Source organism: Miscanthus floridulus, chromosome 2 (assembly GCF_019320115.1).
Source record: "Miscanthus floridulus cultivar M001 chromosome 2, ASM1932011v1, whole genome shotgun sequence".
Lineage (NCBI taxonomy): Eukaryota > Viridiplantae > Streptophyta > Magnoliopsida > Poales > Poaceae > Miscanthus > Miscanthus floridulus.
The window spans coordinates 97384077-97399444 of NC_089581.1; the positions used below are offsets into that span (position 1 = coordinate 97384077).

At 39.8% G+C, this 15368-nt stretch overlaps 1 long non-coding RNA gene and 1 pseudogene across 2 annotated transcripts; both read left to right on the plus strand.

The window, feature by feature from the left end:
- Positions 1-266: 266 nt before the first annotated feature.
- LOC136526836 (ATP-dependent DNA helicase Q-like 2) lies at positions 267-11937 on the plus strand (annotated as a pseudogene).
- A 1420-nt stretch (positions 11938-13357) lies between these two features.
- Positions 13358-14756, plus strand: LOC136526847 (uncharacterized). Of its 2 annotated transcripts, XR_010776606.1 has the most exons (4): positions 13358-13439; positions 13976-14078; positions 14230-14490; positions 14605-14756. It is a non-coding gene; the product is annotated as an uncharacterized lncRNA (long non-coding RNA). The 2 variants fall into 2 exon arrangements; XR_010776605.1 differs by having other exon boundaries at positions 13364-14078.
- Positions 14757-15368: the final 612 nt, after the last annotated feature.

Sequence of the window (15368 nt, forward strand, 5' to 3'; positions counted from 1 at the left end):
TTCTATGAAAAGACAAAAGGATAAATTGGCCGCACACGTATATGGGTTCAGTGGTAGCAGACGCGTATACGCACGGCTTGGTCCAGCCAGCGGCACCGTGCGGAGCGTGTACAAATTGGCGTGTGTGCACAAATTGAGCGGTGTACAAATTGGCTTGGTCCGTATACAAATTGGCGTGCGTGCGTACGTTGCGGAGCGGGCGGCGTACGCGGGCGGGATCAGCAGAACGGAAGCATTTAGAAAATTTATGTGTTTTTTTTTCCTTAAAACACACGCATGTTGTATATTATTTCTGAAACGAATAGCCTAGATTGTTAAAGGAAACTCGCCTGAGCAAGCAACCAAACAAGCTCAATCCGCGTGCACATGCAGAAAACAAATCGGCCAAAAAGCCTATTTGCTGTTTTTCTTCTCCCGTCACCTCGCCTAGATTCGGCGGTTTTCTGTATCAACCGGGCCAGGCTTGCGACCGCCGCCATGGCGCCGCCCTACTCCCAGAATCCCAGCTGCCCAGGTCTTCGTCGGACTCTTTGCCGGCGTCCGGCGGCGAGCACCCCACCACAGTCCACACACCAGGTATCCCCGCCCCCTCTCTTCCAGTTCATTCTATGCAAAACTGAGCACCCGAACCCTATTTTATTTTAATTTTAGCTTCTAGACGCAAGGGTTAATTCAGCTCCTGTGTTTTCTCTATTTTGTTCTACTGTTCCTATTCATTCAATCTAGGCTCTTAAAACCGACTTAATTCTGTTTCTCTCCATCGTTAAGTCAGTATTCACTGAAGTTCCACTGAAATTTAAGCAGACTCCGTTCCTTTCATTTCCATTCCAATGAAATTCATCTAACTGAATGAACTTCGTCCAAAGCCCGTGTATTCATATCATCTCTCTAGTTGTCACGGAAATTAACAACTGGACCTAGCATTAAGTAAGAAGTTGAATTTATGCTGTCACAATGACTTTAATTATTAAATTATAACTATGTCATTGCACCATGAGTTTAAATTATCAAATTAATCTATTAATTTGTAGAGTTCACATGCCAATATTTCAATTATCCTTGTTCCATAATTTCATTGAAGTTTCACTTTCAGAAATTCAAATTGAATATTTTATGCTGACCTTTCGGCGATGTTGTTATGATGCAATGATGTTTCAATTATTCTCTACTTTCACCTAAATTAATTTTAATCCATAACCCTGCCGGATCAGTTGGATATTATCTACATTATATGTACCACTTTGTTCATGTAATCTCATGAACATTGTGCCTTGGCACCCAAATCATACCTGACCATTGATTGTGCTAAGAGTTTGAGACTATGGCTCCATCACTGGCTGATGGTGATAGCAATTCTAAACTTCAGGGCCTTGTGAGAATAAAAATAAAAATGGGTTCAGTATGGTATGAACTTTGCTTATTGCTAGAGGAGCCATCAATTGTACACAAGTGTATTGGGGTAGTTTGTGATAGTTCTGGCACATGTTCAAAGCAGGGAGGTAATAGCAGTGGGGTAAACTTGGGTGGTGTTTGGAAATCTGTGCAAAGAGGAAAGCTCAAACTGTGTAGTATTTTTGGGTTACAGCCATCCAGTAAGTACACCTCTATTATAGAGTTGTTAAGCTAGTGTCTTTGTGCTAAATTGGTATCCAAACTTCAAGGTAGTCTTGAAAAAATGTCATATTTTTGTATGCAGGTCTTTGTATACATGGACATATGGTATCAGCTACGAAGTACTTACTGACTCAACTACTTAATTGTTCAACTATAATCTTAATTGCTGTCTTAAGTTTGGTTGTTAGTTTGCTTTTTGGGAAATCCAAACAAACTTTTAATTAGTTTCTGAGGAAAACTTTTTTTAGGCCAGTGAAACCAAAAATAGTCCCATCATCTATTTTGTTTTCTATGGCGTTTGTGCAGAAGTGAGACATGAAGGACGAAGAAAATGTTGAGGAGGAACTGTTGCTTGTGGAGTCAGAACTTGATGACATTCAAGGTATGATCACAATAATAATACTAATGAATCATTCACTACATTATCGTTTCTTGATCCATAAACACTTAACAGTTGATAGCTAGTAATTATTGATACATTCATATTTTTCTGTGACTATTCATCTGCATCAGCTACTTACTGAATTATTGTTTATATAGATGAATAGATGTTAATGGACATGACAGTTCCTTTGTTTTTTTTACTTCCCTTTTCTTTGGTCATGGATTAAATTAATGACCACTGTGCCCTCCTTACAGAAGGTTTTATTTAACATCAAATGAACAGCAGCCAGGTTTTCTGGTCGTACTTTCTTAATTACACTTTTTGAATGCTACTGATATTTTTGTGGACAAGGAGTGCTACTGTGTTAATTTGCAGAGTTGAAATGCATGCTTTCCAGGACAAACTAAAAGATTACTCGATCGCCAAGAGGAGTTGTATGAGCGCCAGTCACAGTTAAAGGCTTTGCTGGAAGTATCAAAAGTGTCCAGAAATAAATCAAATAACAAATCTTCAGTTACTTTGGAGGACTGGTCTGGGAGCTTCCCATGGGATTCTCAGGCTGATGATACCTGATTCAATATATTTGGCATCACATCATACCGGTCAAATCAACGAGAAGTAAGTTTATCGGAGAAATGGTCTGTTTTATAAATCGTTCCTTTTGGGCAGTCCTAGGTATATAAAAGAAATATGCAAGTTTCTGTTTTATTTTTGAACCAAGTGTAATTCTAAAATTGGTCCATTACTGAAGAACAGATGCCTGAGGTGTTTGGGTTATCTATGATTTTTACCCTCTGGTTCCTCCAATATACCTATCGTTTTGGTTCTTTATAATGGCCTTTTGATTTCCATTTCTCCAACATCCCTGTTTTCTTATATTGTTTCTATTTAGTGTTGATCCTACTTTACATCCATATGCTATATAACATTGGATAGTTTCCTTTTATTTGCATTCTTTTAAATCATATTGTGCTTACAGATAATTAATGCAGTCATGAGTGCAAGAGATGTTCTAGTAATAATGGCTGCTGGTGGAGGGAAGAGCCTGTGTTACCAACTCCCAGCTGTACTTCGTGATGGAATTGCATTGGTTGTCAGCCCTCTACTTTCTCTTATCCAGGACCAGGTTGTTAAGCTGTAAGCATCTTTTTTTTTTCCTTTCCCTAACATGCTCGTGCTCATTCTCGGAAAGTTATGCCATTCTAGGTCATGGGACTGGCAGCTTTAGGTATACCGGCATACATGCTGACTTCAACTACCAACAAGGAAGTTGAAAAGTTCATCTATAGGGCACTTGATACAGGTGAAGGAGAGCTGAAGATATTATATGTGACACCAGAAAATATATATAAAAAAGTAAAAGGTTCATGTCCAAGGTTGAGAAATGCCATCATGCGGGACGTCTTTCTCTTGTTGCAATAGATGTGAGTGATGATGAAACTTGTCTCTATTAGTCCATATTGCCTGAAATTGTTTGACTCTTAAAAATCCTTTTTTCTGTTTCTTACGTAAGTTACAAAATTCTTAATGTCTTCGAGCTACTCGTATGCAAGATCATGTGATTCCTTGCAGTTAATTTTTTAGAAACATTAATTTGAAATTATATCAGAATAATAAATTGTTTGCCTTATGACAAAGTATCTTTATGCTGTTTTAGTTTGGACTACGTGTTTGTAGCTGTAGTTGCTTACTCTTGGTATCTTTAAGAATTTCCATTGAAACACTAAGTTTCCTACTGATACTAGAACCGATGGTAGCTAAAAAGCAGCAAGCTTGCTATCACAAATTCCGAATCTGATCGCAGCTTGATCAACCCACGTAAAAGGAATAATCATCGACAACTATTCTTTTCACTGTCAACATTTTCAAGCTGTTTGTATTCTTTATTATACAGTATGTTTCCCATTGCGAGAATATGCAAAGAACCTGTCAATGCATGAGCATATCTTATGTCCTTTCCATGTGCTATTTAATCTATCTGTATTCTGGTATCATCATTGTCATTTGCATGTGACAGTTATCATTCAGGAAGCACATTGCTGTAGTCAATGGGGCCACGATTTCCGTCCAGACTACAAGAATCTTAGTATTTTAAAGATCCAATTTCCCAGTGTTCCCATGATAGCTCTAACTGTGAGTAACAAAGAAATCCTAATAATATTCAAGTTTAGAAAAAATAAAGTTGTGTGAACTAGCCTGCAATACATTGTAGGCAACTGCAACAAGTAAAGTCCAAACAGATTTGATAGAGATGCTTCATATACCCAGATGCGTCAAATTTGTCAGCACAGTAAACAGGCCCAACCTCTTTTATAAGGTAGTATATGTCTTCCAAATCTGCAAGTTTTGATATTTTATTTTTTATTCTTTATTTATAATTATGAGAAATAATGCAATGGGGATAAAGAGGGATTAATTATCTTCCTTATATTTATATGATTTCTTTACCCTGTAGGTGTATCAAAAATCACCAGTTGGAAAGGTTGTCATTGATGAGATTGCAAATTTTATAATTGAATCGTACCCAAATAATGAATCTGGAATTGTGTATTGCTTTTCAAGGAAGGAATGTGAACAGGTTGGCACAACGAACCATGAATCACTCTGTTTCTGTTATTTGCTAAAATAATCTTAAAAGTTTTGATATCTATAACTGCTGCCTCCACAGTGTGGTCAAACTGAGAATAGATAAATCATTGCTTCAAGGATATATATTTTGGAAATTTGATTCATGAGCAAAAACAAATGTTCATAAATTTCGATACTGTATTGTTTTGAAATTTTCTGATTAAATAGTTAAAGCAAAAATAGCTGGTACAAACTATTCTTCCATTATGTCAATGAGTTTCTGAAAAGTATGTTACATCTCTTTTTGTTTTCGAACGATGTTCCATCTCTTTTATGGATAGAGTAATATTGTTTTTTATATTTTAATATTGTAATAATGTTTTTGCAGTATGCAATAGCACGTGGTTGTCATATCCCATGTTTTCAGGACGGCTGGTCGAGTCTGGACGCCTGGGGACCGTCCAGAACGTCCAGGACGATTAGTCGTCGTCCAAGACAATTAATCGACCCTAGATGAGTCCCCTGGTCGTCCTGGTCGACCCCTATATATGGGGAACTGATATACCATATATATTATATAGTTACTCAAACTAATATACACACACTAATATACTACATGTTCTGGGCTCTAGATAGGTCAGTTGGCCACTTACCTGGCTGCTGCAGAGCCCTTTCTTGTCTTGCTGGCTGCTGCTGACAAACTGAAATTATAGAAAAATAAAGCACATTAGCAAGGAAATATGGTGAAAGGCAATCAGGTGAAAGGCAATCAAGTGATCAATATCTGGCCACCATCCAAACTTCCATCCAGGGTCTCGAGACTTAGCCTTCCTCTTGGGATCTTTAGCTTCAGCAGCCATTTCTGGAGGCAGTTTTGCTAGGGCCTTTTCCACAAGAGATGCAACATCGGGAGCAGTTGATGCTGCTGAACCAGCAGCAGCAGTAGAGCCTGATGCAACTGAGGAGGCTGGAGCAGAACCAACTTCTCCTTGAACTTCAGCATCAGGGATGTTCATGTACACTTCCACTGCACGTTGCCTCTGTCGATCTAGATCTACACAGAGAAACAGAGCTTCAAGCTTCAAAGCACCAAGATTGAACGAGGAGGTGATGACTGACCTGAGGAGGAGGAGCTCATATTCTTCGTGCAGTCTTCCTCCCTTGCACAGTTGGATCTGCAGTTCTGCACCCGCTGGATCTACAGGCCTGCGTGCCTGTAGCACTGCAGCAACCACAAGGAAGAGAGGGAGGGCAGCTGGAAGGGGGAGGAGCAGCTGGAAGGGAGAGAGAGGGCTGCTGCTGGACTGGGACAGGTGAGAGACTAGAAGACTGAAGAGTGAGTGTGTGTGCCGTGTGAGTGAGAGGCTGAGGGAGTGAGGGGGTAGGAAATGGGAACCCTAATGGGCTTGGGCCAAAATATAAAATAGGCCCAGCTCTCAGATACAGCCCACTCTCAGGCTGGACGGGTTGGACGACTAGCACAGCCTGGACGGGCGATTAATCGCGGCTGGACGACGATTAATCGGACGACTAGTTTCCTGGACGGTCTGGCCTATTCGGAGGCCCTGGTCGAGTTGCTAAAACCGTCTAGGACGATTAGTCGCGATTAATCGCGATTAATCGGACGTCCTGAAAACATGGGTCATATCAATGTATAATTTAAAAAAATGATGTTGAGTTTATGACTTTATGTGCTATACTCTTTCTGATTACTTTCCCCCCTCTCGAACCACTATTCACCTACCCTTCGTAAATTATGTTCTTTTTGAGAAATAGGTTGCAAAAGAATTGCGCGATAGGGGTGTTTCGGCAGAGCATTATCATGCTGATATGGATATTGTTGCTCGTGAGAAAATTCACATGCGGTATGTACAGAATTCCCCTTGTATGCTTTTGTTGATTTCTCCAATACAGCAATTGTCCTGTTGCTATGGTGAATGCCCTCAGTGCAACACTGTTTAAAAAACATGGTGACAGCGATTGCTGTACTATGGCTGTATTCTGGCATAGATGGTCTAGCTGCCCAGGCAGTGCTGGGTGGTTTTCGATGCTGCTGTTCTATCCTTGGTGGGTGGCAGGGGTGTCAGCTCCGCAGCTGGAGCTGGAGAGGTGCAGCTGCTGGGTAAAGGAAGCAATGAAGCAGTGGTATAAAGGAGGGGGTGGCAGTAGTAAAATGGAGGAGCCTATTGTCACCTTTTAAGTGGTGTATACTTGGGCTGGGTGAGCCAAAAGGTTAGGCCCTACTTAGTGAAGGAAACATAAGCCTTTTTTTTGGTAAACCTTCCACTTCAAGTCTTCATCCTTCGTCCACTAGTTTATTTATTCAGACACTGCCACATGCTTGTATTTCAGTGCTAGCATGCCTTTTTCTAGTCTCTTCCCCTCCTTCCTCTCTCTTGCCTTAATATGACTGGCATCGTTAATATGGAAAGGATTGAGCGCTTGCTTGTGGTCATTATCTCATACCAGTTAATCTCCATAGAAGACATGGATTCGAACAGGAACTCCAAGTGACGAATCCGACAAGATACTCTTTGTGACAGTCGGCTGGGATGCATGGGACTCGATCAAAGGACGTAGCTCCAGTTATTTCCAATATCTCCAAGAAGAAAAACAAAATGCTTAGAGAAGTGCTAGAAGGCCTAATTTACGTACTAGTGTCACGGTAGTCACCTCCTGTAGCCAACCACCTTCATTGCAACCCCCAAACTGCTGGATTGCCTTTTTAGCATCCCTGTTACTTGAAACTCCTTTTAGATTTTATGTCTTCCATAGTACGATCTACATAACAAGCATTTTTTTTATTGTAAATAGTATATACAACACATCAGATTCCAATCTAACTAAAAGAAAGATTGCATGATGATATGGCTGTTCTCATGTATTTACACAGATTAATAGTATAGTATTGTGAAGATTTTCTGCCAATTGCTCTTTGGCTTAGGCCTTTAGAATTTAGAATATATTCATGGTCAAATATTAGAAAGTATGATTGCATGGAATCTAACATGTCGTAGAAGCACTTCAGGGAGTCTTTAAAAAATGTCAACGTCATATAAAAAAGAATAATTTAGGGAGTATTTCTATAAGAGCTGCTTTATTGCACAAGTTTTTTTTTGTAATTCAATGCCATGATTTGGTACTGAGGTAATCCACATTATCTTTTAAACAGTTGGAGCAAAGGACAACCACAGGTCATCGGTGGAACAGTATGTGCTTATATCTCTCTGGGTGGGTGGGTGGTGTGGTTCTGTGCTACTCTGTCTCTAATAAGATTTTTGTTTGTGTATGGTGGACTATTTAGGTGGCGTTTGGAATGGGAATCAACAAACCAGATGGTGTGTTCAATCTCAGAGTTCGATCATTATGATTGCTTGTTGTCAGAATTCACTTGAATATGTGTATAATTAAGTTATACAGTAGGATTCTTAAACGAGATTAAGGGCCTGTTTGGATACACATAGCTAGTTACTAGTTGGGGCTAAAAATTAGCCCAAATTAGCTATGGTTGGCTAGCTAGTTGGCTAACAACTAGTTGGAGACTTGGCTAAAAAATTAGCTCACCTATTAGCTCTCTTGTTTGGATGTTCTAGAGCTATTTTTTAGGTAGCTAGTAATTAGCTCATGTATCCAAATAGGCCCTAATTTGGCATTTTATTGGTCACACTACTTGTGTGCATGACTCCCAAAGAAATTACAAAACAGAAATGGGAGTGAGGACAAAAATGAATTGCCCTGTTTTTGCCAGAAATCACCTTGTTTCTGGTCAGCAAACTGAAGGGCGCTGGTCTTCTAGTTTCCATACATGGGAAATGCTATGCCAATAATTTACCACTGTATCCATGTGTACTTGTTATTCCTGCCCTTACTCGCGGAGTCGCGGTAATACTGTTTCATAGTCTCTGTTATAGTTTAGTTGAGAATGTTTAGCCATTCCATGTAAAATGTGCTCGTTCTAGGGTATTAGAATGTCAGCTCATCATGTGAAAATATGGATTTTTATGTCAATAAGCATTTCCCTTGAACTGGTAGAGACCAATGAGGCAGTAACATCTAATTTCTGCTATCACATGAGTAATGGTTTCAGTATTTGTCATTGCTTTGCTCTCAATAAAGTGTCTAAGAAATGTTTTTTTCCTTGTAGTTAGATTTGTGATTCATCATAGCCTTAGCAAGTCTATGGAGACATACTACCAGGTTGGTTAATATCACACCTTGCTAGTTACACAGCCAAATATCCCTTCTGATAAACCTATCTGTCTTCAGGAAAGTGGTCGGGCAGGGCAGGATGGATTACCTTCAGAGTGTGTTTTGTATTATCGACCTGGTGATGTTCCACGGCAGGCAAGATTAAATTTTCTGCTTTTCTCTCAGTGTAAGTCTAATTTTCATCACTATATGTGCTATGTTTTCGATGAACAGAGTTCAATGGTCTTCTATGAAAACTGTGGCCTTCAAAATCTATATGACATTGTGCGATACTGTCAGGTAAGCTCCCATTTTCCTCAGAAATACTATGGCAAATCTTTAGAGTGGCTACTGAATTAGTATAAGGTCATCTTCTATTTGATTTCTTTTTTCAAGTCCTTTGAACATAAAAATTTATTTATGTCAGTCTCTTTGCTACAAACAACTGTATATGCTACAAACAACTGTATAATCAAGCCTTTCTTTCAATCACATACCACAATAATAACAGTGGGTCTACCTATCTGGATAGTGATTGTAGAACACTACTACAGGTTGCTATTACTGAAGTGGCACAAACATGTAGTGGATCAACCTACCTTTCAGAAACCGTGCTAGGTTGAACAGCATGAAGTGTTGACGTAACCATTTCAAATTCTGTGAGTTTGCTAGGTAGCATAGAAACCATGGTAAACCACAGAAGGCTCAATGGTTCTCAGGAATACATTCTCTCAACATAAAATAGGACAATAGTTGGTCATGTAGTAGAAAACAAAATTGTGAAGTTCTACAGTATACTTTCTCTTGATGATGTAGGATTTTGATAACAGAAATTACCTATCCCATATCCATACTCTTTGTACAGATAAAAAGCATCAAGTAAAAGTAATGGATGGAGTAACCGTTGTCACAGGCCTTCAGTAGCATAGACATACTGTAAATCTTGTCGGAGGCGAGGAGCCTGTAGCCTAGTGGTTGCAGTGACCTTAGTAGCACCCCAGGTCCTGGTTCGAATCCTCGTGGGAGCAAATTTTAGGCTGGGTAAAAGAAAGGTCACTCTCTGGTTCCCCTAGTCAGCATGTGTGAACCGACCTGTGGTGGCCCTCGTAAGGGTCTGGTAGTGGCCTCAAAGCACAGGTTAAGGCCCAAACCATAGGAGGCAGCATCCCCATGTATGAGGGGCCCAGCTTTCATGTGACCTTTCTCAGCTAGGCTTCGGTTGAGCTCTTAGTAAAATACTGCGGTGGCAGTCTTTCCCCACCGGCCAAGTATTTTTTAGAGCTTCTTGGAGGTGGGATTCTACTAATTTGATGTGTTTCTCAGAAAATGTCCTAAATAATGCCAAATAGCGGAAGTGCATCTAGCACACTTTGTATTTAAGAAACAATGGATTAAGTTGTTTCTGTAGTGTTGTTTTCTGTATAATGTGATGGCAAGGTTTTTGTTTTCCCAGTCTAAGAGCTGCCGACGTGGTGCTTTCTTTCGGCATTTTGGAGAGGCTCTGCAGGACTGCAATGGTATTTTCATGATACTTTATATTTCTCAGGAGCTAAACATTTAGCTATCAATATTTACAGAATTTCTTTTTGCAGGAATGTGTGACAATTGTGCTTCTAGTATCGAGCTCAAGGATATAGATGCCACGTGTATGATAATTTTGCCTTAAGTCAGAAATTACATTTAATGGACTATAATTTTAATTTTTCATCTATTCTTTTTGTTCATATTCCCACATTAATTTATGTGACTGTTGTTCAGGCCATACCAAAATTCTAGTTTCACTTCTACACGACTTGCAACTTAATGACCAAAGAGCTACACTGTTGCAGCTGGTGGATAAGTTCAAGGTGAAGTGAAAAGGTTTAGGTATAACTCTAGAAAATCTTTCAGGAGTATGTTGTGCTTATTAGGTGTTATGTCATCAGTCATCATCCAGAAGTTTGTTCAGTGTCGTATTGTAAACTGCATATGTTGAAGCAGGTCGCTCGAATCAACCTGTTGATCTTAAAAGAGAAGAAATTGAGCAGTTGATAGTACAGCTTATAGTTGACCGCGTTTTGGTATGTGCGTGCTACAAGTAGTACCAAGTGAATATTTTTTAGTGTATCTTGTTGTTTGATCACCTTATACATTATTGCTAAGGTAAGATTGTTTCTTGCACTTTCAGAAAGAAGAATTTCAACATACAGCATATTCGACCAATGCGTATGTTACATTGGGACCATTGTGGAAGCCAGCACTGGAAGGTAAAATACTGGATCATACTTGTAATAAAATATTACTGCCAACTGCTGATGGACTCCTTGGTCTTTGCAACGCAGGGAACAGACCAGTGAAGCTTGAGATTGCTGTTTTGGGTTCTCAAGCTAGAGCCGGAGGTGGTGATACGACCAAAGGCGCAAAACGTAGCCGAATGAGCGATCTGGAAGCTAAACTTGATGAACTGCGCAGGGAGTTGTCGTCCTCTAGTACCGGGGGCATAAGCATATTTCCCCATGCAGTTCTCTCCACTCAGCAGATTTAGCTCCTGAGCTGCCAGAAGCCAACCACTGAGGCCGAGGTGAGGTGTTTGACATCTTGCATTGCAAGCGAGCAATTTGGACCTAACATAACATGATGTGCGTTCCATCTATCCTAACCAGCTGGAGAAGGGCATTGGGAAGGTGAAGACCGAGAAGCATGGCGGCAGGATCATTGAGCTGATGCGGTCCCATATTGCCGATCCAGGAGCTGGCAATGGATCTGATGCTAAGCGGAAGCCCAAGAAAGATAAGGACGTTGTCTGTGTCTCGACTAGCGACGAGGAATAGCATTAGTATCCTTCTACAGCCATTAGGATCCATAGTTGTTTTTATGTTTCACATCTATTGGGCAGTTTTTGTTTTTCTGTTTCCTGCCGTTGCATAACAATACATACAGTGGGATAATCAAATAGCTTGCCAGTAACAAGTGCGTGCAAATGGGCATATCAGTGAATTGCTAGGACATGAGCAAAGTAAATGCTGTGATTGAGCATTCGGTTTTTCCTAGCGGTTGCTTGTGCAGCGTGAAACACCCGCTTGTACACCTTGCGGTCTACTGCCTTTTTCTGCATTATTAGGCCATGTACTTTTTTATGACTGGTGGTCTGGTGCGCCTTGGCGAGCAGTGTGGTTGCAGTGTAAACTTTGCTTCCTTCTCTTATCCTAATTGATTATTACTAGGTATAGAGCTCATGCCTCGTTCAGAAAAAGCCAAAAAAAAAAAAAGAAAAGGGTAGAAAAATAAACTGTAAATAGTCTTCTGCTGAAATGAAAAGCAACCTTGCCAAAGGCAAGCGAAGTGTTTGACGGGCACGGCTGGGCTGACGAAGTAGTTTAGCGGAAGCAAGGGCCTGTTTGTTTAAGTTTTGGCTTTTTTGAAAGGGCTTTGGCTTTCTGTAAGCTGGCTTTTCGAAAGCCGGTCTCTGGCAAAAGGCTGAGGCTGTTTGGTTTGGCAACCCAGCTTTTCGGATAACATATGTGTTGGACGAGCTGTATAATGTCTAAACTACCTCTGTCGTCTCATCATCCATTCATTTAAAAGCAATATAAAGTCATTATCTATTTATCTGAAAAAATCAAAAGTGTCATCTACTTTGGGACGGAGGGAGTAGTTAGCAGGATTCATATGGAGCCCACTCGTATAAAAAGTAAAAACACCGCATGCAACATACTCCTTACATATTGGTAATTCATGTCATTTTAGGGGATGGGAGTGTTTTCACATATTGAAGTCGGTTTAGTTGTTTGGTTTCTCGCTTGGAGAGAATGCGCCAGGTCTCTTTGGTTCCTGTGGTACTTATTCACGAGGAGCATGAAAACCATGTCCCTTGGGCTGTCGCTGCCTCTGCTCCTGTGTCTCTTCGGTTGCCTATGCCTCCACTACCCCATCTCAAACCAAGCGTTGGACCAAATGAGCGCCAAGGGTAAAAAATCGAGTGCCTCTAGAGGAATTAAAAACACGCCAAGCAAAAGGAAAAAAAAACGCGCCATGCAAAAGGAAAAGAATGGAGCGCCAGAAGGAAAAAAAATTAAAATCACGCCACCAGAGATCCTAGAATCACGATATGCAAAAGGAAAAGAATCGGCGCGAGGGATCTAACCTTGCTCTTCTTACCTCAGGCTCCATCGCGCTAACTAGCGCAACACTGAATGTTTGTACAATGGAAGAAACTCGCAATCCTCTTTAATAAAGGCAAATAGGGAAAAATACGCCCTAATTAATCACTCTATGAGACCTGAATTACCAGTATGGAGGGAGCACTTAAAAAAATTCATGAGGACCCAATGATCCGTCGTCTCTCCTAAAAAAATACTGCCACACCCTTAAAAAAAGGGTATTTTTCCTCAGCCAGATACTAGTGGTTTATCTAGTTGGTTCAGTTGTGCTTAATTTGTATATTTGCATAAACCGAAGATGGCTACTGAGTCTATGTATGCTTTGTGACTTGTTTAAAAGTGTCTTTATCATTTGTCTCATGTAACATTTCCGTTCTTTTTCATCATGCTGCTTTCTGGTTTACTGAAACAAGTGGCGCTTGTTTATTAGGGCACCGCCGGTGACATTTCCTCGCCCAGAGGGGAAGATCGAGTTTCCTGAGGATGTGTATGTTAGGAAGTTCAACAAAAAAACATCCGGATTCGCTCTACCATGATGCAATCAAGTAAAATCCTTCTCTTTTCTTATGTTATTTCCTTATAGAAACGTGATCCCGCAACGCTGTATAGTTAAAATAGTATTCAAGGTTTTAATTTTCATGTTTTAATTCTGCTTTTCTGTTTGGAAATTTGCACGGGTCCCATTTGTATTGTACATCCTTATATGGGACATGCTTGGCCTTCTCATTGAAGCCTGATAGTATCACGCAATTTATGAATGCTGTTATATAATTGTTGGATTAGTAAAAACAGTTGATTATTACGAAGGATGCACAGTTGCAAATAGATTAATGAGGTTCTTGAATTTGTTGAGTAGCGTTGTTCTTTTGAACATTCTAGTATTAGTTTGGTACCTTGGCGACTATCTTCAGCTTCCATCTGTAGGCTACTGCTTGATAAATGACTCTTTTTTGGTCGGACTACTGATGGCATTACTGTTTTGATCCTATTCTCTGGAATATTTCGTCTCTATTTCTTGGACTTTATTTATTTGTGTTTCTCGCTTTGAACACAAGATGTATTGTTTATCCATCCTTTTCAGGATAAGTGGATTTGATCCACCACCGGCTCGAGTTTTTGCTTGGCGTGTCCTGGAGCTGAAAGAGCAAGGAGTCCGTGAAGATGATGCGATGGTTGTAGCAGATGTAATTTTTCTCCTATATAATCCTTTTGTTTATTTTTATCAAACACCATTAAACAGAAAATTCAATTCTGGGCCTCACTGTACTTAAATTTGAAGTTATGCTACCAGTTTTATTACATATATCTATTGTACAACCACCATCCTTTTTCTAGATGTAGTATCGGACACAGAAGAAAGCATACAAGGAACTGAAAGAAATTGCCCGAAGTGAAGGAAAGAAGCCACCTCCAAATCCATACCCAAGTGCCATAAAAGAAATACAAGCAGAGGAAAAGAAATATGTTATGGAACGTTTATTTAACCCGAAGGTAATTGAGATTGTGAACAAGATGAAAGAGGAGAGAGACAAGTTGCGTCAAGATAGAGCAGCAGGTCAATGGTAGTAGCAGGTATTATTTGGACTGGTCGACTAGGTATGTTTATGACATACGGTCAACTGTCATCATACATAATAATTGTTGCTTATTTGAAATTGATATGGCAAACATGAAACTCATGTGTTTTTATTCTTATTTTTGTGATTGTAGATGGCCTCTGAAATGCAGTATTTGTCCATACTAGCTCATTCCTCTTGGCTCTATTTCCTTGTATCTTGTTTTCAAACATCATTTTTCAGTATTTTCTTAGAAGTTTGTGAGTTTTTCCCTCCATTTTGCTACAATGTAATGGTCTGATGCTATTTGGATGGTTCTTGTGCACTTAGCATGACTGCTTGAGAAATACTTTGATGTTGTGTAAGCTTAATCTGATCATAGTCCAATTGGGTCAAGATTAAATGACATCTTTTTTCTACAGTAGCATTAGCCATGATATGATAGAGCATATACTCCTGGCCTATCATTTGGAAGTTCTCTATGTACAGATGGGGAAAAGGTTTCTCATCAAGCTGATAAATTGAGATGTATTTTGCTTGCTTCGGAAAGTTTTGCTTATAGCTGATATAAGTAAGACTAGATCAAATCAGCAGTTGCATTGTGACATGTTCGCAGAATGTCAATTTCCCTTTTTCTTGGCTCTTGTATGTTGTGCATGTAATTTCTGCATATCCCTGTGATGAACATTTTAGTAATCTGAGTGCTCATTCAGTTTGTGCTCCCTCCTCATCACTCTGATGGGAGGTTGAAGGAACCATATCTCTGTATACACTGTTGAGATGTGGCATTCTAAGGGATCTATGACCATATTTAGTGTATTTTGTCTGAAAGGATTGTCAAAGCATAGTAACTTTATCTGATCATGATCTATGTTTTAGGTTCATGAATGAATCTATTTGTATGAGAAATGTGCACAA